At 37.2% G+C, this 22,320-nt stretch overlaps 1 long non-coding RNA gene across 1 annotated transcript in view; it reads left to right on the forward strand.

The window, feature by feature from the left end:
- Positions 1–21,606, forward strand: part of LOC138822096 (uncharacterized) — a 47,717-nt gene extending 26,111 nt beyond the window's left edge. Inside the window, exon 2 of the long non-coding RNA XR_011370346.1 lies at positions 21,464–21,606. This is a non-coding gene — a long non-coding RNA (uncharacterized lncRNA). The remainder of the gene's footprint in view (positions 1–21,463) is intronic.
- The last annotated feature ends 714 nt before the right edge of the window (positions 21,607–22,320 follow it).

The following is a 22,320-nucleotide window of genomic DNA, read 5'->3' on the forward strand; positions in this document are numbered from 1 at the left end:
CATACATATATATGTTTACTTGCTTTAAAAATATTCTTACTGCTTGGCACCAGGGTATCACATGTATATTCTTAACTACTTAGGTGGCTTGAGGACAGAACCCAGGCCAAAATTTAGTGGACTTATTTCTCAATCTATAGCTGGGTGAATTGGATCATTTCCATCATCCTGCGCTATCTAGAAACTAAGATTGGAAGGACTGAGGATCCAGGCCAGGCAAAGTAGCAAGCTAGAAAAGTTGGTGTGCAACTCTGATGCCATTGATGATGGGAAGGCTAAAAGGACAGATCAGGTGCATGTTCTTGTGGAAAGGGAACTACTATCCTAAAATTAACCACAGATATGATGCCGGCCTGCAAGAACAATATACCCCAAGTTGAAATCCCCACATTTTCCACAACCAAAATAAGTATATACATTAACATCCAAAATCTTAATAAATCTGTTCTTTGTTCTAATATCAGCTTTGATTATCATATGATGTGACAGAATAATTTCTTCATTAAACTTATGATAATTTTAAAAGACCTAGAAAATTCTTTTCACTTATTAAGTGCAAATGAATGGCAAATTGCCTCATTTCTTACATATTTGACTACCACTATAAATTCATCATATGATTATTATTAATGGTAATATATTCTGATTTATTACTTTACTTTGTAACAGTTTTTAAACTTTTTGCTTTTCTGCTGAAGTTGAAGCGTTTAAATAGTATCATCAAAGTATATTTCTTGGATATTTAGGAAATTTTTTACAATGTTTTTCACCAATGGCTTCTAAGAATTCTTAATTGGTATATTATTTGGTTTATTTTTAATTTCAAATTAATTTTATTGTAATGGTAATGTACTCAGTGGTTACAGTTACATAAATGAGGTAATGAGTACATTTCTTCGGGAAGGAACATTGTTATATATTTCAACGATATTTTTTTACACTCAAAACAAGAACTATTGATGCTTTTGCTGTTGCCATTGATCAATGGGTACTTTTGCTGTTTTTGTTCATTTTTTATTATAAAATTGATATACAGAGAATTTACACTTAATTAATTCAACTAAAGAGTATACTTCATTTTCTTTACTTTTTTTGGGGGGGGCGGGGTCCGGTTGTGGGGCCTGAAGTCTGGGCCTGGGCCCTGTCCCTCAGCTCTTCAGCTCAAGGCTAGCGCTTGAGCCACTTGAGCCACATCACCACTTCCGGCTTTTTTCTTTTTTCTTTTGTGGTGCTGAGGAATCGAACCCAGGGCCTCATGCTTGCAAGGCAAGGGCTCTACAACTGAGCTACCTTCCCAGCCCCTACTTCATTTTATTTTCTAAATTTCAAATTTTGAGCTTAAATATTTCTTTTTCTTTCTTTAGAGTAATTCTTTTTTCAAAGTTTAGGATCAGTTAATTTAATTTTGCATGATTTTTACCCATGTAAATTATTCAGACACATATATTTTGCTTTTATAATATTTAACATGTGGCTATTTAAAAATTAATTTCTTAATTTTACATGGTTAGTGAATCTAAATACATTTATTTTCTTATAGTATAAAAATATTTGTGCAGGTAACAAATACTTACAGTATTTTCAAGAAGCACATACTTTACTAAGAAAGGCTTCATTACTTGGTCACTTTTTGGAAGTACGTTTACTTTGAATTAAAAAAAAAAAAGCTTTGAGCTAGGCATGGTGATTTGTGACATCCATTTTCCAGCTATGGTGGGATGTGTAAATAGAGTTTGTAATTTGGGAGAGACTGGTAAACTATGAGGCCTTAGAATAAAAATATTCAGAGTGAAATAATTATGGATATAACCATCCCTAGCGTTATATACAGCACCTCGCTATCATATTCTAAATCTTGAGTTAAAACACCAGTAATATCAATCATTTGTTAAAATAAAAGGACACATGTTTCAAATGTTTATTGTTTAAAACTTATTTGCAAAAGTTCTCATGTCTTCTATTAATTCTCAATTTACTTAATCTATTAAAATCCAAGTATATTGCGACTATTTTCTTTCTACCAAACTTTTAAATACTACGAGCAATATTATTATTTCATATATTAACATACTTTTACTGTTTGTGATAATTTCCTCCGTTTAATATGATAATATCAATATTGCAAATATGTGTAGGTGGTGTGTGTGTGTGTGTGTTTATGTGGTTTTTGTGTGTTTGTGTGTGTGCTTTCTGTGTACTTTGTAATGCTTGGGAGTTCACACCGTTGCTTCACATATGCAAAGCCAATGGTTTACCACTGAGCTATACTGTCTAGTTATAATCCAAATAGTGTTTTAAACCATGACTTTCATTCCTAGTATGCTTTTTCAAAATTATATATAATAACATGTCATCCATATTCTATCCACGCTAGCAATTTTTATTGTAATTTAGAATATTTCCACTTCCAAACTGTTGTGTGTGTTATTGATAAAGGTTTAACTTTGCTTCTTTTCTCTCTTCATTCCTTCTCCCTTTAGAGTTTAACTATTCTCTCTTATTTCTTTGAAAATTATCATATTCCTATTACAACATGTATATACAATGCTTTAATTTCTATTTTAATTTTTCCCATTTCCACTGATTTTAGTACAAGCTATTAGATGGATTGAAAAGAAACTTGTCTCAGGACACTTTATTTTTCTCCTTCTCTACTCTGAAGTCTTTCTGGTTTTTGAAACACAATAGCAATCACATATAGCTCCTACGTGGTCCATCATTTTTTCTCCTCTCACTTTCCTCTGTTGTACAGCTCAAGTTGTTATCATTCAGCTTTGTTATGCTACAGTGTTATCTAAATCTTAACTAATTCCTGAGTTAATTTTAGTTGTTTCAAGTATACTCTGAAGACATTTTTCTATATATAATATCTGGGATCTTGTGTTTTTTGAAGGTACAAAATATGAGTGACTATCAAACATCTAGATATCTCTGTAGAATATTGGTCCACCTGCTCAATAAACTCCTATGTAAATTCAAGGAATACAGGTCAGTCAGAACAATCTTGTAAAATGGTGTAGCTTCACCCTGCATACTAGCTTTGAATCTTTTTATCATGTTTAGTAGTGGAGGCAACATAGTTCTACTACAACAGCAGACACATAGAAGAATGTAACAGATATGTTAAAAATAAATTCTCAGTTGTATGGTCAATAGATTTTGAAAACTATCCTATGACTTTATGAAATAAAAATAGAATCTTAAATGGGTATATTGGCACTATTGTCTTTCGGGATTTACAGAATGATCTTAGACTACTACCTCAATCCTTTTTTTTTTGTTTCTTTTTTTTTTTTTTTTGTCACTCATGGGGCTGGAACTCTGGGATCAGGAGCTGTCTTTGTGCTCTTCAGCTCAATGTGAGCACCCTACTACTTGAGCCACTGCACCACTTCTGGATTTCTATTGGTTTATTACAGATAAGAGTCTCATGGACTTTCCTGCCCAGGCTGGCTTTAAACCGTGGTCCTTAGATCTCAGACTCCTGCCTAGCTAGGATTACAGGAGTAACCTACAGGTGGCTGGCCTACCTCAATCCTTATACAAAAATTTATAATAAAAAAAGATTATCAAACTAAATGTGAGATGTAAAAACCTATAAGAGATAAACGTAAAAATTCATGACATTGTATCAATAAAGGTTTCTAATGGAAATCATTAGTGGCTAAAGAAAGGCAAGAATATACTGGATTATATCAAGTGATAGTATTTCATAATTCAAAGGACACTGTACTCATAATTCAAAGGACACTATAACCGAAGTGAAACATATCCAACAGATAGAGGGAACATATTTGTTAATGCTACAATGTGAATGCTACAATGATTCCGAATCTTAAGTATTATTCTTCCATTCTTGTTTTTACAAATTTGCATGATTAGCTACCATGATTTAGAGCTAGTAGAAGAAAGGGAGTGGCCTCATCCTTCATGTTCCATTTAGGAGTAATGCTTTCTCTATGTCCCTCCCATAGGTCTAAATACTGGCCTTGGCTTTATTGTTTCAAAGTTGTCTTATTTGCAGAGTCTTCTACAGTGTATTGAACCATTATACTTAAACATAGAACTTCTCTTTCTCCTATTCCTATTGTTTATCCTTCTGTTAATTTATGTACACTTGGGTAATAATGCACAACACCAACACTGACAAAAAAATGTTTCTGAGAACCTACTTCCCACTTAAAATTGGTCTTAATTTACAGAGCATTTAGGAAATTTGAACTTAATGTACTCCAGGATAATTTTTTTTCATGTTTTTTTTAATTGTGAAAATGGTAGACAGAGGGATTAGAGTTACATAAGTAAGTTAGTGAGTATATTATCTAACGAACATTGTTACCTTCTCTTTTGTTTTTCCCTGCCATCCCTTTTCTCCCCACCGCCCCAACTCTCACCTTTCATTCCCAACTAGTAAAGTTCATTTTCAACATAGTGTCTTGTTCATCTCATTGTAACAATGGGTCATACTGTGTACTTCTTTCAGCATTTTATTTCCCTTCCCCTCCCCACATTAGAAATTTGTATATGCAAGTTGGAGCTCACAGACCTCAAATACAGTGGAAACGGGTTATACCATGGAGGAAGAAAATAGAAGAGAAACAAAAAATCACATAATATATGGTAGATTGGCAGTTAGGGTGGCTTTGCTAGGGCATGTTAGCTTGGTGAGGAGAGGAAGAAGTCTCGAGTCCCACCCAAACCGATAATGAAAAATGAGACAACCAATGGCTAAAGAATTTCAAGAACAAAGGCAGGGACTTATAGGTAACCTCTAGGGGCAGTGAGGGCAGCAAGGCTGGGCCTGTGGTTGTCATGCCTCTCTCGATGCCTTTGGAAGTGAGGGCCAGCTCTGCTGTGGGCTAGCCCTGGCTCTTGCCTTGAAGCAGGCACCAGGCAGGAATTGTCAGCACAGCTTCAGCCTGCCCCAAGGAGGTGGCCTGTTGTGGGTGCTGTAGCCTGGGCAGCTGCTAGGATGCTATACTCAGCAGGGCAGAGGAAGCATGGCTGGTAGGCTCCGCTCCAGCCCAGCCAAGCTCAGGGCCACTTTGGAAGTTCCAGCTCTGGATCAGGACCAGGAACTGCTCCCCAGACAAGTAGGGCCTCTGGGGACCTGTGCAGTGGCCACTACGTGTGGGTTGTGAACCTCCTTAGAATGACCGAGGAGTTTCAATGGAGAGGTGCATTTGCTTCTGTGCCTCTCACATCTTCTGGATTCCTGCTCTCCTCCTGCCTCCTGCCATGTGCAACTAAAGGAGTCAATTTCTCCAAGCCACTGAGAGGCCATCCCGGAGATGTTCACAGGGCTTTCCAGGCTGCTTCACCATGCATGCAGGGCTCACAGGGTGCCACCCTCCAGGCAAAGTTTACCACCATTTCAGCTTGGCTACCACTGCCTAGAGGATCACAAACTGCTTTCTTACACATAAATCCAGGGGTACACAAGGCTGTCCTGCAGTCTAAGGCATCCTTTCCTTCCTCCTGCTCAGGTGTGGAGCAACTGTGGAGCCAACTGCAACATCATGATTGATTATCTAAAAAGAAGAGGAAAAAAGCTTCATTTTTCCAGATACAGCTGCCCCTGGGGTTCTCTGTGTACACTAGCCTTGTGCTTAGATAAGGATCCCCAAATACCACCATGGATCCAGTTCTCATGTGACCACATTAGAGTCATTTATTGCAAGGTCGAGCCTGGACTCACAACTGTCACCATTGCAGTGGGTCAGAGTTGAGATCCCGACCCTTCTGTTAACTGGGTAATCATATAAAAATCTTATGGGCTAGCGAGTGCAGGCTAAGCAAAAAGAAATAATTTGTGGAGGAGAAGGGGAAAAAAAACAAATCGTTTAAATAAGGATACAGGTGGACCCATTGCAACAATGAGATGTACAAGTTCTTATGGAGAAAAACGAACTTTACAACTTTGGTGAGGGGAAGTGGGGAGCAGGATTCGATGGGGGGGCGGGGGGGACAATGGGAAGGGATGGGAGGGGGAAACAAAGGAGGAGGTTACAATGCTTGATAAGAAATGTACTCATTATCTTGCCCATGTAACTGTAGCTCCTCTGTACAGTATTTTCACAATAAAAAAGTGAAAAAAAAACATTAAAAAATTAAAAATAATCTGTAGCTTTAGGTACTTCCTGTCATCCGCTGATGGCTGTTGCTAGGGGAGTTATAGGCAGAACTTTATTGTGACATTTCACGGTTTTTCCAGGAACCTGAGTTCTAACTTTCAGTAAATGTCTACTTACAATGGGTACTTTCAGTAAAGGCCCTCACAGTGGATAGTTTCAGAGTATTCGGTGTCTAAGTCCAGAATGCCTGTCCTTTGGCAAAGATTTCTCACTAGGTGTGTGTGTGTGTGTGTGTGTGTGTGTGTGTGTGTGTGTGTGTGTGTGTGTGTGTGTGTTTGTGTGTGTGTGTGCCTGTGTGTCTGTGTGTGTCTGTGTGTGTGTCTGTGTGTGTTGTGTGAGAGAGTAAGACACAGCTGAGGTTTGCGGTAAAATTCTCCTTCCCTTCAGCATTGAGCTTTGATATCTATTGTTTGTCCCACCTCCCCAATTTTGAGTTCTAATGTTGTCCTTCTAAATACTTTTATCCTTTCATCTTCTTGATATTCAGTTTCCTAAGGTATGCTTGTGAACTTCAACATTTGCTTCATGAAGGGGATGCCTTTCTTCGATCTTTTATGAAGCTCTTTGCTCTCTTTAAATGCAGTTTATACTTTGTTAGTGGTTTTACTTAGGCCAGACTGTGGTGGCCCAGGCTCTGACTGTTAATTCTGAGATTAGTTTAGGCCAATATGAGATACTATACTTTCAGTATATCAATGAAAGAAGTTCAGCATCTTTATTGAAACAATTTCCTGGCTGTAAATACAAACAAAACATCCAGTGATATAAATGTACAATCTGTTGTTTTTAGTTAATTGTGCACCACTGTAATGAAAAAAAATCATTTTACTAACTGAAATGAGTATTTGTAATGGGAAAAAATCAAATGTTATAAATCTTAAAAATTGATCAAATACCAAAGAAAAAGAAAGACACTACTCAGGAATGAAGTATAAATGTAAGTATTTAATAAATAAATGAAATTTTTGAGATTCATATCCACATAGCAAATACGAAGGAAAATAAAGAGGAAAGTCACTGAGATCCTATCTTACACACCAGAATAGCTACCACCACTCAAATAAATAAACTGCTGGAGAGGTAAATAAATCAGGAACTATTTTTGGTTTTGTGGCATTGTAAACTAGTGCAACCCATAGGGATATCTTAATGGAAGTTTACACAATACCAAAAAGACAGATATGTTGATGACGTTTACTGCAATTGGATACATATTGAAAGAATATAAATCAACATGAACATACATGTTCATGGCAGCAATATTCTATAGCAACCAAGCTGTGTAATCAACCTAGATGCACCAGAAAGAGGGAATGAAGAAAATGTGCTATTCATAGCTATAAACATGTTCTGGTATATGAGAAGTGAATGTTTCTACTGTATCATTGCTAAATATTTTGAATATATACCTAATCCTACTTTCACTAAGTTTTGTGGCATTGTGTTTTTGCTTTAATGAGGAACATCCATATTGATTTTCAGACCAATTACAATAGGTTGAGATTTCCTATAATATGTAGATATTAGATCAAAATTTAAATATATCAATGAACACATAGAGGACCATCATATATAGTTTATAATTTGAAGCAATTTTAAGAAGGCAACTGTTGGGGGAAAAGACGATGTTAGAAGCTTAAAAAATACACAGACATGGAAAAATACCAAAAAAATGTGCAACTAATTACTGGTAATAGTAAAATATTTTTCTCAAGTATTAACAATGAAACTATTAAAATAATACTTAATAACATCAAATAAATATGCCATAGAAGAAAATGTACCATAGATATACGTTTCCCCATAATTTGTTTTCCTTTATAGCAAATGGATTAGAAGATGATAACACATTCAAGTGTCATTGATTGCATGCAGCAAAGGAAAGTAACAGAGAAGTAGAGAGTAAGAACAACCTGGGGTATGGATAAAGATACTCAGTAGAACTTTGTAAGGAAAGAATGTGCTCTGTTTTCCTGATCAAAATAGAGCTAGGACAGCTAACTTTTGACAGAACACTTGTAATGTAGAGTAGTGGAATTAGTAATTTCGGTAGTAATTTATTACATTAATTCCCTAATCTTATGATGTGATTCCCTAATGATCTGAGTGATCTTAGGTTTTCTTTTTTGGGGGGAGGGGTGTCCGGTCCTGGGGCCTGAACTCTAGCCTGGGCACTGTCCCTCAGCTTTTCAGCTCAAAGCTAGCGCTCTACCACTTGAGCCACAGCGCCACTTCCAGCTTTTTTCTTTTTGCTTATGTGGTGCTGAGGAATCGAACCCAGGGCCTCAGGCATGCAAGGCAAGCTCTCTACCACTGAGCAACCTTCCCAGCCCCTTGATTCTAGATTTTCTGAGCCCTATTTTTCACCCAAAATCTCTAAATTCCTCACCCTGCCAATGGTTCTTCTGCTTCTCTCATTTCTCCTTGTTTCTGAACTAAACTCCTGTAATCTTTTGGTTTATGAGAAAGAGCTAGAGAAATATGAGGATGGCTTGGAGTCTGAGCTAACATCCACTCCAGCTTGGAGGATCTGGTAAAGGACTTTCACCTGGGTCTCAGAATCAGATATTAATTGACCTCTTTGGAAATGGAGAAACTCACTCACTCAGACAGAATCTGTCATTCCTTGACATTCTTTGAAGAGATTCGATACTAGGGCACAATGAAGAGAATGAGCTTTCCCATTGTCAGAAGGAACAGGTTGAAAACTAAAAGTGGCCTCAGGTCCCAAAGGGCCAGTCAGAAGCCAAGAGATCACACTTTCCTCCTCATCAGGGACCTTCTAGTAGGAATAGAGTCTGAGCAAAGTCTGACATAAACTGAGACTGGGCCTAAGGTGGAAACAAAAGGATGACCCTCTCTTTGATTACAAGGGAGTTATGTAGTGAGACATGACAACTTCCTTCATATAAGAAAATTAATGTTATCTCATTGCCATTTTGCAGGAAGTCAGTTTCCCCAAAGCAGAAGTTGTTAAATGTTGTGACTGCCTGTTTGCTCTGTAGGCTGTTGTCTCTCTCACCCCTTCTGATGTCAGGAATGCATTGCTTCTTTCAGGCACTCAACTACCTGTACTGACTCCTAGGCAGGAATACTGTAGGCTGTTCTTTGGCTAACCTCTTGCATTTAAAGTAGATTAGGCCCAGGCTCTGCTCATGCCAAGAGGTAGATGCAAGAGGTGAATATAATCTCAGATTTGTACAGAACCACGATCATACTGAAAAAAATTAAATGAAATTAATAGTTGAGTAATTTAGGGTTTATAGCCACAAAATTTAGGTAATTATTAGTAATACATCTAGAATCATGGATTAGGAAGAGAACTGTGAAGTAGGTTCAGAATACAATGAAAAGACACACAATAGCCATAACAGGAGATAAGAGTATGAAGGAACTATTGGCATATGTCCATTTATTATCTTAGGAGTGACCTTGGATAGGAGGCTTTTAGAATAATATCTAAAAGAGAGGGAATTGCTGGGCGCTGGTGGCTCACAACTGTAATCCTAGCTACCCGGGAGGCTGAGATCTGAGTATTATGATTCAAAGCAATCCCAGGCAGAAAAAGCCAGAAGTGGTGCTGTGGTTTAAGTGGTAGAGCACGAGCCTTGAGCTCAGGGACAATGCCTAGGGTTCGATTCTTCAGTGCCACATAAGCCAAAAAAAGCCAGAAGTGCTGTTATGGCTTTAGTGGTAGGGAACTAGCCTTGAATTGAAGAGGTGACAGAGAGTACTCAGGCCTAGAGTTCAGGCTCCTTGTCTGGTCTAAATAAAAACAAAAAAATAAAACAAAAAAACTTATAAACTTATCTTTTCTCATAATTGAAGAGAGGCTGTTTTTACAGAAATTCTCCTTATCTAGCTCAAGGTCATCAAAACTTCAATAGAACTTTCCTGTTGAGATGTAATGCACCTAACTCTACTGAACCTAATCATGGCTGGGAAAGTGTGGACATAGATACTTTTGTTGTATTTTTCCTTATTAATATATAATACTCAGTTATTATATATAATATATATTATAATATAGAATATATTATACATTGTAAAATATATTAAATAGATTATAACATGTATTATGTATTAACAGACTTCCTCATTTTAGATGTAGGAACAGGCAACATATTAAAAGAAAAATGTTCTAATCTCCGAGTTATTTCTCTACCAGAGAACAATACCAGGTTTCATTCTTTTTTTTTTTAATTTTATTTTATTTTATTTGTGAACATACGGTACAGAGGGGTTACAATTGCATGGGCAGGATAATGCGTACATTTCTTACCAAGCACTGCAGCATCCTCCTTTGTTTACCCTTCACATCACTTCCCAGCCTCCCCCCTCCCCGCCAATTCCCAGCCTTCTGCTTTCCCCCCTCCTCCCCTCCTGCACCAACCTTGTAAAGCTCATTTTGGACATGACAACTTGTACTTCTCATTGTTGCAACAGGTCCACCTGCATGCTTAAACAACTGGTTTTTCCCCATCTCCTCCACAAGTTATACTGACATCAAATATAGCAAAGAGATAATCTTATAAATGCATTAGAAACACATGCATAAAAGAAAAAAAACATTAAAATACACATCTAAGTGTTCATTTTCCTGACATCACATTATCTGACCTTTTCTGCTTGACTCATACATATACTAGATATTACAAATAAGGGAAACCATGGGACCAATGTTTCTTTGGGCCTGGCTTACTTCACTTAATATAATGTTTTCCAATTTTTTCCATTTCCTAACAAATGGTGCAATGTCATTCTTTCTGACGGAGGCATAGAATTCCATTGTGTATATATACCACATTTTCTTGATCCATTCATCTACTGAGGGGCATCTGGGTTGGTTCCATATCATAGCTATGTTAAATAAAGCTGCAATAAACATATTTGTGCTGGTAGCTTTAGTGTGGTCTTCTTTGTAAACATTTCGGTAAATGCCCAAAAGTGGGATTGCTGGGTCATAGGGGAGTTCTACGTGAAGTCTTTTGAGGAACCTCCATCCTGCTTTCCAAAGTGGTTGAACAAGTTTACATTCCCACCAACAATGAAGTAAAGTTCCTTTCTGTCCACATACCCTCCAGCATCTGTTGTTGTTAGAGTTCTTGATTTTTGCCTTTCTAACTGGAGTGAGGTGATATCTCAATGTTGTTTTGATTTGCATTTCTTTTATGGCTAGCAATGTTGAACATTTCTTCATGTGTCTATTGCCCATCCTTCTTTCTTCTTCAGAGAAGTTTCTCTTCAAGTCTTTCTCCCACTTATTTATTGGGCAGTTGTTTCTTTGAGGATTTGTTGTTGGGGGTTTAATATTTTGAATTCCAAGTATATTTTAGATATGAGACCCTTGTCCGTTGTATGGCTAGTAAAGATCTTCTCCCAATCCGTGGGTTTTCTATTGATCTTTCTAGCTATGACATTTGCCCTGCAGAAGCTCTGCAACTTTATGCAATCCCATTTGTCCAACCTTTCTTTGATTTGTTGTGTTTCCGGGTCTCTATTTAGAAAATTTCGGCCTGAGCCAAGGAGACCTAGGGTTTCTCCTATTCCATCCTGTAATGTTTTCAGAGTGTCTGCTTTGACTTCAAGGTCTTTGATCCATTTGGAGTTGATTCTGGTGCAGGGTGATATATAAGGATCTAGCTTAAGTTTTCTACATGTAGTTAACCAATTTTGCCAGCACCATTTACTGAAGAGGTTGTCTTTCTTCCATTCTATTGTTTTAGCTCCCTTATCGAAGATTAGATTGCTGTAGGTCTGTAGGTTCATTTCTGGGTTTTCAATTCTATTCCATTGGTCCTGAGGTCTGTTCTTATGCCAATACCAAGCTGTTTTGATTACTATGGCTTTATAGTAGAGTTTGAAATTTGGTATTGATATTCCTCCAGCAGTGTTCTTTCCGTTGAGGAGCGTTTTGGCTATTCGGGGTCTTTTATTTTTCCATATGAATTTTTGGATTGCCTCTTCTATTTCCTTGAAGAATGAGGGTGGAATTTTGATAGGTCACACGTTGAATTTGTAGATACCCTTGGGAAGAATTGCCATTTTCACAATGTTAATCTTTCCAATCCAGGGGCATGGGAGATTTTGCCATTTTTTAAGTTCTGTGTTGATTTCCTTTTTTAAGATTTTAAAGTTTTCATCATAGAGGTCCTTCACTTCTTTAGTTAAGTTAATTGCTAGATATTTTATTTTTTGTGGGGCTATTATGAATGTGGATGTTTTCCTAATTTCAGCCACACTTTTCTCATTGTTGGCATACAGAAAAGCCATTGATTTTGGGGGGTTAATTTTATAACCTGCTACTTTGCCAAAGTTTTGAATCAGCTTGAATAATTTGGGAGTGGAGTCTATGGGATTCTTAAATACAAGATAATGTCATCTGCAAAGAGTGAGAGTTTTATTTCTTCTTTCCCTATTTGGATCCCCTTTATGTCTGCATCTTGTCTTATTGCTGTAGCTAGATATTCTAATATTAGATTGAAGAGAAGTGGAGAGAGTGGGCATCCTTGTCTTGTTCCTGAGTTAAGAAGAAATGGCTTTAATTTTTCACCATTGAGTATAATGCTGGCTGTAGGTTTGTCATATAGAGCCTTTATTGTGTTGAGTAATGTTCCAGGGATTCCTAATTTTTCCAAAACCTTCATCATAAAGGTGTGTTGGATCTTGTCGAATGCTTTTTCTGCATCTATTGAAATAACCATGTGGTTCTTATTCTTGCTCCTGTTGATGTGATGAATAATATTAATTGATTTGCGTATATTGAACCTGCTTTGTATCCCTGAAATGAATCCTGTTTGATCATGGTGTATGATTTTTTGGATGAATTGTTGAAGTCGATTGGACAAAATTTTGTTGAGAAGTTTTGCATCAATGTTCATCAAAGAAATGGGTCTATAGTTCTCTTTTTTTGATGATTCCCTGCCTGGTTTTAGGATGAGTGTTATGATGGCTTCATAGAATGTGTTCGGTATTGAGCTTTCTCTTTGAATTTCATTGAAGAGTTGGAGGAGTATTGGTGTGAGCTCTGCTTTGAAGGCCTTGTAAAATTCCACTATAAAAACATCTGGTCCTGGACTTTTCTTAGCTGGGAGGTCTCTTATTGCTGTTTCTATTTCAATGCTTGATATGGGCCTGATGAGCTGGTATAACTCATCTTGGTTTAGTTTTGGCATGTCAATATTTGCTAGGAAAAGTTCCATTTCTGTAAAGTTCCCATACTTATTAACATAAAGTTTTGAGAAGTATTCCCTTATAATGTTCTAAAACTTGGTTGTTTCCGTGGTGATGTTTCCATTCTCATCTCTGAGTTTAATAATTTGAGTGTGTTCTCTCCTTTTTCTGATAAGATTTGCTAAGGATCTGTCAATTTTATTAATTTTTTCGAAGAACGAACTCTTTGTTGATTGTTTCTATAGTTTTTTTGGATTCTAATTCATTTAATTCTGATTTAATTTTGATTATTTCTTTCTGTCTACTGGATTGAGGTTTATCTTGCTGCTCTTGTTCAAGGAGGTTTAGTTGTGTCATTAAATTGCTAGTTTCAGATCTATCCAATTTGTTGATGTAGGAGCTCAGAGGTATAAACTTACCTCTGAGTACTGCCTTTGCTATGTCCCAGAGGAGCTGGTAATTTGTGTGTTCATTTTTGTTGAAAAGCATAAACATTTGAATTTCCTTTCTAATCTCTTCCAAGACCCACTCTTGATTCAGCAAGGTGTTGTTCAGCCTCTATGTTATACCGGACTTTCTTTGGTGGCTTTTGGTGTTGAGTTCTAATTTTATTCCCTTGTGGTCAGAGAGAATGCAAGGTATAACTTCAATGTTTCTGAATTTAGACAAGATTGGTTTGTGGCCTAAATTGTGGTGTATTTTGGAAAACGTTCCATGTGCTGCTGAGAAAAACGTGTATTCTGATGCTGCTGGGTGAAATGTTCGGTAGATGTCTGTTAAGTCTATTTGATCTATGCAGCTGTTTAGATCTGCGGTTTCTCTGTTGAGTTTTTGCCGAGTTGATCAATCTAGTGGGGAGAATGGTGTGTTAAAATCCCCAACAATTAATGTCTTTGGATCTATATGGGATTTGAGGGAAACTAGTGTTTCTTTGATAAATTTGGGTGCTCCATTGTTTGGCGAATAGATATTTAGAATTGTAATATCCTCCTGAAGGAGAGATCCTTTAATTAGTATGTAGTGACCTTCTTTATCTCTTCTCACGAATTTTAATTTGAAGTCTATTTTATCTGATATTAGGATTGCAACTCCCGCCTGTTAATGGGGGCCGTTTGCTTGGTAGATTTTGTTTCAGCCTTTAACTTTGAAAATGTGTTTGTTTTTACGGGCAAGATGTGACTCCTGCAGGCAGCAGATAGAAGGGTCTTGTTTTTTAATCCAACTAGACAGTCTATGTCGCTTAATTGGAGAGTTCAGTCCGTTAACGTTAAGAGATAGGACTGAGAGCTATTTGGGAGTGTCTGCCATGTTATCCACCTTCTTGGGGGCTGCGAAAACTGGGTTCTTCCTATGGTTCTTGGATTCTCAGTTTGGGTGCAGTTTCTTGGTCTTTGTTGCGGTCTTGTTGGTTTTCTATGTGTAGGACATCTTTAAGAATCTTTTGTAGGGCTGGTTTGGTGGAGATGTATTGTTTCAATTTTTCTTTGCTATGTAAGGCTCTTATTTGGCCTTCAGTTATGAAGGAGAGTTTAGCTGGGTACAGTATTCTTGGTTGATAGTTGTTTGTTTTTAGGGCATGGCATATGTCATTCCAGGCTCTTCTTGCTTTGATTGTCTCTGCTGAGAAATCTGAGGTGATTCTAATTGGTTTCCCTTTATAGGTGATTACCCTTTTCTCCTTGACAGCTTTAAGGATCTTTTCCTTGGTCTGAGTTGACCCTGTGTGGATTATAATGTGACTGTGTGATGTCCTATTCTGGTCTGGTCTATTTGGGGTTCTAAAAACTTCTTGTATCTGAATAGGCCTATCTTTTTGTATGTTTGGGAAGTTCTCTGCTAGGATCCTGTTAAATAAATTTCCTAGACAATTAACTTCTGTTTCTAGGTGCTCCTCTACACACATTATCCTTAGATTAGGCCTTCTGATGGTGTCTTCCAGGTGTTGGATAGATCTATATTTCTTGGACTTGTCTTGGATGGTTGTATTTTCTTTCTCTATAATATCTAGGCTGTCTTCAATCCCTGAGATTCGATCTTCTGCATGGTCTAACCTGCTGTCAAGACTCTCTACTTTGTTTTTATCTCTTTTCCTTCTAATTGGTCAGCTTTGATGGCTTCAAGTTCTTTGTTGAAGCTCTGTTTTAGGTCTTGTAGGAATTTCATTACTTCCTTAATTTGGTGTTCAGTGTTTGTTCTCAAATCACTTAGTTGATTGGTTATGGTTTCTTTGGACTCCCATTCCTTCTCTTGGGTTCCATTCAGCATTCCCTTTGTGGTCTCCCTGACTTCCTTCAGCTCTTTGTTAATGGATTCCATGAATGTCTTTAGTGATATTTGTGTATTCTCTACCTGGTCTCTCAATTCCTGAATTACTCTTTGATTAGCTTCCTCCCGTCTGTGGGATTCCTGCAGTTCTCTTTCTTCCCATTCGGGGGATTCCTGCAGTTCTCTTTGAGTGTTCTCAGCCTGCTCACGCCATTCCTCCCTTTCTCTTTGAGTATTCTCAAGTTGTTTACGCAAATCCTGTATCAGTTTTTGAGTAGCTTCCTCACGCTTATGATATTCCTGTATAAACTTTTGGGATGCCTCCTCTCTCTCCCTTTTCACGCTCATACAAGGTCCTTTGTAAGTTGTCAAAATTCTCATTTATCATGTTTGCCACCAGTGTTTGTGGCGCTATTTTTGAACTCTCCTCTGGGTTGTTCATTATCTGTTCTGACCCCTGATTATCAAGATTGGGAATTGAGATACCGGGATTTGCCATTTTTCTTGTTTTTCTGGCTTACTCTGCCCATTTGAGATGAAAATAGCACCAGTTTTGTTCTAGAACACTATCTTAAGGCAACCATCAACCAACGTTTGCATTTATACAGTCAATAGTCTACAGATACATTCTAGTTCAACAGATACATCTATACAACATCAAACAACTATATGTTAATGGGTTTCAAACTGCAGAGAAGAATTTGGAAAACCAAAAATTTTTAGGGTTAGGGAGAGATGTGGGTAAAAAATAGGAATAGATTGGTGTGGGGAGGCACAGGGAGAGTTAACTATGTCCTAATTTCAATGCAGGAAATAGGTTGGGTAGGATGGAAGTAGAGAGAGAGAGAAAAGGAAGAAAGTGAAAGGGAAATGAAAAGAGACCAGAAAAAAATAGAAACGTAAAAATTAATATTATTATGGAGATTAAAAGACCATCTATTTAGAGAGGAATTGATTATATTAATAGAAGGGTAGGGACATAGAGGAGAAGTGCAAAACTTAAGAAAATGCTTAAAATATTGTAGAGGTATAAAGAGGTAGAACTGCTATTAAGGAATTTAAGTCTCAGAGGTTTTGAATTGAGTAATAAATTTGTGGATTAAGTGTGTACACAATGGGGGATAGGGTGTAATAGTCAACTATGGGTTTATCTGAGGATGTGCAGGAAAATAGTTAAGTCACATACAGAAGATCAAAAGAGAGGAAAAGGTGAAAAGGATTAGAAAGGGAGAGAAAAAGATCAGAAGTTCAGTAGAGCTAGCCAAACAAACAAAAAGATAGTTAAGAAAGAAAGAAAAAGAGAAAGAAGACAAGAAAAGAAAGGAAAACGCACATTCATGTATTCCTAAAATAAAAATTATAAGAGGAAAAAAAAGTTACCAGAAAACAATTATTTTTTCAAAAAAAGGCAAAAATTAAAGATTAATAAAATTTTTAGAAAAGGAAAAAAAATTATATATATAAAAGGTACCAAAAAAAAGAAAAAAAAGAGAAAAAAAAAGAAAAGAAAAGAAGAGGAAGAGAAGAAAAAAAAAGTTCTTTGATTTTTTTTTTGATTTTTTCGGAGGGGTGGGAAGAATCCTGTATCTCCCCTTTGTCTGTAAACAGCCTCTTGTTTGAGTCTCTGGTCAGCTTGAAGTCATGTGGCTTGACTGGTTTCTTAAGTCAGTTTGTTCGAACAGGCAGAAAAATGCTCTGCTTTACCCAAGATTTTGAGATCCCCCTCCCCGATTAGTTTAATGGAAGGGTGATCTGCTTTGAGAATCACAAAAGAGGGGGATGCAGTGGTAAGGCTAGGTTCTGGGTAGAGTTGAGGTCTTTCAACAATCAGTAGCTTTTTCCTGGGGATATTTTGTGAAAAAAAAAAAAAAAAAAACTAACAGAGCCCAGCCTGGAGCCGTTCTCAGGGTTTCTGTTTTTCAATTGATTGTTGAGGCTGCTAGAGGGAGAGGCAGCCTCTGGCTCTGGTTAGCCAGTGAGGAATGCCACTCCAATGGCTGGTGCCTGAGCTGGGTGACTTTTCCCTGGATGGAGCCGAGTCTGGCAGGTCACTTCGCCGCCGTTAAGTTCTTGTGATCTGCTAAATGACTCGTTTTATTCCAAGGCCTGGGTTGGAGCTGGCAGCTCCTCCGAGCTTTGTCGGTATCCAAGATGGAGATCTCCGGTGCTGGGGGGGGAGGGGTGGCCTTCCCTCCTCCGCTCCCTGAGAAGGAGTGAGGATGTCGGGCTTCTACTCACGTCGAGTCTTGGATCCTGGGTCGTCTCTGGTCTGGGAACTGCAGGATGAAGTTGTCCACTCCTTGTCATTTCTTGCTGGTCTTGAGTAGAATCCGCTCGCCTGCTGTGTCTGGCTCCTTAGTCCCCGACTCTCTGTGTGAGCGCTCAGTTATGGCCCCAGCTGTGCCGCGACCCTGCCGCCGCCGCCCCCGCGGTGGCTGGCAGGCGCTCAGATGTGTCTTTTTGCCTTGGCTTCCCCCCTCTTGTCTAACTCTCTGTCCTGTGATGGCACACTTGGTGTGATTCTCTGGCTTAAGACTGTTCACTGGAACTCTAAAACTGCTTTCTATGCTAGAGCTTCTTCAGATTCCAGCTTCTCCTCTGCCATCTTCCCCCCAGGTTTCATTCTTATTACCCAAAGAGCAACATAGGAAAGCTATGCCCATGGATGTGGTTCTCTGGATTTTGGAAATTGTGATCATATGTATATATATATATATATATATATATATATATATATATATATATATATATATATATATATAAATGAATAATATTGAATATATAAAACTATAACAACAGATAAATAAGTGAATAACTATGTGCACACACTCCCAGTCACTTTCATGTATAAGACTTTTTTTCTTTGCTCTTATTCACCTACATAGAGAGTACATGAGTTGCCCTTGAATTGTCCTGGAAGTTCTTTATTGGGATACTATAACTTCACATCTTTTGTTCCCTAAGTAGTCAGATGCTATGTATTCAATAACAAAACTGTTACAAGCAAAAGTATCCACCCTGACACACAGAGGAACTTGGATTTCAGAAATGCCACAAATAAGCGGGAGGTACAGCAGTACTTTTCAAAATTGAATAGACTACATATTTATTAGAAAGCTTGTAAGAAAAAAACTTCAGCATAGGATGATACACTTGAAGAAAACTACAGTTTAAATTACATATAGCCGGGGGCTACAATAGACAATAAATAAGAATTAAAAAAAATAAATTACATATGACATCAAATTACAAAGTTCCAGGACATTTCCCTACTCTTGAAAACTAGAGTAATACATATTAAAAATAAATAAATGAAAAGACAAATGTTTTATACCAAATTTCAAAACATACTAGATGTTATACAAAGGAAATGCAATAAGCATGCATTTTACAGTCTAGTAAAATCATATGGCATGAAGAATCTGATTAACTGATTCATAAAAGTCAATACAATGCAGTTAAACCTTCCGTTATCTCACGTGGTAACTTAGCAGAATACTTTCAATCTATGGTGTCTATTTTGCATGTTATCCAGCCCTATCCATCCCACAATGGCAGAAGGCTTTTCCTGAGAAAGTCCAGAGACCCGTCTACTGTGAGTGCTCAATGTAAACCTGTTCCAATTCTCTTTTATTTGGGCATGTGATAGACTGACTATCTGTTAACTTGCCAAAGGCACAATTTGGACAGGTTTCCAGTAGTGATATTTTAGCTCTCAGAAAAAAAGGGAAATTGAAGTCAGAGGGAAAATCTACCAGATCTCTGAAAGATTTCTATCATTGTGCTAAACCTGTAGCTTTCTACTGACAGTTGAACAAACTGCAGTAATTGCCACTCCAACGACATGTCCAAAAATTGGCTTTCCAAATATTGACCTATTTTCACTTTGGTAAATCAAGACACACTATTGTGGCTCCGTTTTACTTAAACTATCAGCTATGGTTGGCCCAAAGGATAGTTGAACTTACGAATTTCTTAAATTTTAGGTCATCACACAATCACTTCATAGCCCTTAAACATTAAAAATACCTACCCATATAAGTCTGCATTACATACTTATTACTGTTTTTCTTCATTTGTCATGTTTTACATATTTGGGTATCCCTGGGCTTAGCTCTGTAATATTCCTTCTCATGTTTTTTTTTTTTACCACTGAGTACAGTAATTATTTCTGTAGTTTTTCTCCATCTCTGTTTACTTTAATTCAAGTCCTTAATAGCATCCTGTCTACTGACAACTCCTAACAACTGATTTTAACAAACTCAAAATATCCCAAAGTGAGCTTTGATCTCTATCTACAAACCAATCCCTCATTACTATTTGATTAAGTGATAACTCTTCCAGCTGTCTTCTCAAAATACCTTGGAGTCATTTCAGACTTACATACTTTTTCACACCTCATGTTTAATCTATGACCAGGTTCGACAAATTAACTCACTGTATATTTTAGGAAGCATATATATGTGTATACACACACACACACACACACACACACACACACACACACACACACACACAAACACACACACACACACACACACACACACACACACACATATATATATATATATATGTTATATGAGTGCTAGTACTATGACTAAAATTTGCGGCCTAGGTTCTTTTATTTTTATTTTGTTTGGGGGGGGTCCGGTCGTGGGGCCTGAACTCTGGGCATGGGTGCTGTCCCTCAGCTCTTCAGCTCCAGGATAGTGCTCTACCACTTGAGCCACAGCACCACTTTCAACTTTGTTCTTTTTGCTTATGTGGTGCTGAGGAATTGATCCCAGGACCTCATGCATTCAAGGCAAGCGCTCTATCACTGAGCCACCTTCCCAGCCCCTTACTTTTCTTTTTGGTTCAGTCTTTATTTGGTATAAAGATCACCTACAATGTCATTACCCACACCCTTTTAATTTAAAAATGTGTATATTCTGTAGCAATGTTATTGCCATTATAACCATAATTAGGAAGATATTGTGGGTTCATCTGCTCCATACATCTTGAAAGGTAATGAATGTGAAACCTACAGAATATCCTCAGATATGCCTGGTGGAAACCTGGATTTGAATTATGGTTCTGCAGCTGATCCGTATTTGGTACTTGGGAAATTTGTTTGGCCTTGTTGCCTACTTCTGTTTTTAATAAAATAGTTAATTCATTTCCTAACTGGAAGAACTATCTTGAGCACGAAAATTACCCTAATGCAGGTGCAGTGCTTGGAATGGTGACTGCACACTGTGTAGTAGGTCCCAAAGAAGTCAGCTTCCATCAACATTGTCAGAGAATCCTTCCTGAAGGCCTTAAGAAATATATACCCAACTGCTGTTAATATCTGTGAAAACTTATCTTTACAAAAAAAGGTCTTGTCTTCATATGAAACAAAGTAATGTTGGGGCTGTCCTGTGGCTTTTAGTCTGAAGGAGTTTTGCCTAAATTTTATTCTTACACGATTAGTAGTAGCAGTAGCATTCTTTAGTGCTACCCTTCATTTTTCTAGTTCTGTGTTCCATTTGGAATACTATTGTAACAATTTATAATCTTTGTTATTAGAATAAATAAACTAAAACTGCTGAAGTTTTAAATAAAGAGACAATTTTAGGTGTGCATTACATTTTATGTGCTTAATACTTTCCTGAAATTATTCCTTTTAGGTTATATATCCCTAACAAACTATTTTTTAACATTTCTTATATGATTTATAGATTTATTTTATGATTCTTATATGATTTCTTAGAGATCCATAAATAAAACATCTCAGAACAGGAAAAAAGTAGGTAAGAAGTTATAAAAATACTATTATGGTGTCTTAATGGCTAAGTGTAAAGAACATGTAACAAAACAGTTGGAAGATTCATTTGTTCTTTTTTCTATTCTCTCACCCTTCATTGTAGAAACTTTCTCACTATGAAGTGCCAAGTTGTCTGGACATTTCAAGACTCATCTCAGTGACAGAAGTGATGGGATTAGGACATGTGCTCCTATGACTGGCTTTTAGGAAGTTCACAATAAAGCAATACCAGTACATATAAAGAAACTTTTGTGAGTGATGTGCATTGACTTCCTCAATTGCCAAAATTAAATTCATATGTCAAAACATCAAATTACTTACATTATAATATATGCAGTTCAACTGGCATTACTAACACTTCCATAAATCAAATGCAAACTAAAAGCTCTATATCAAAAACCAACATCTAAGGCAGTGTTGGAAATACAAGAAGAAACACAATAAATCTTATAGAGTGAGATCTTTAACACTGGCAATGAGCAATGATATCTGAATTTTTCACCAAGCTTGGAAAGTTCAGGTGTCCACTAATGATGTGATTAGAGTTTCGGAGTTGACCTTGGTATTAAGATTAGAGGTAAAATTCAAAGACAGCTAAGGTTGCTGCAGTATTGTAGCTCTATACAATGTGACCCTCCCTGATAATGGTAAAGCACAGAGTAGAAGCTAAGTCAGTAAAATGTATAGGAAGGATTTTCCACTGAGAATAATTGCAGGGGGTGATCATCACTCTTCCATTGAAAATGTACAGCCCATCATTCTACTTTAAACTCTAGAATATTTCTGATCTGAAGACAATTATAACACACCGATGTGCTGTGAGTGCTGACCAGTTTAGGTGTGTATTACTATAATATATGTAAAATCTTTAGAGGTATGGAGTGACCTGTGTTGTTAAGTTTCATGGAAAAATGTTCACAATTATGCAATTCACACTCATCTAAGTCTGAATCAGGCAAC

Source organism: Dipodomys merriami, unplaced genomic scaffold, assembly GCF_024711535.1.
Source record: "Dipodomys merriami isolate MVZ:Mamm:240054 unplaced genomic scaffold, mDipMer1.0.p SCAF_987, whole genome shotgun sequence".
Lineage (NCBI taxonomy): Eukaryota > Metazoa > Chordata > Mammalia > Rodentia > Heteromyidae > Dipodomys > Dipodomys merriami.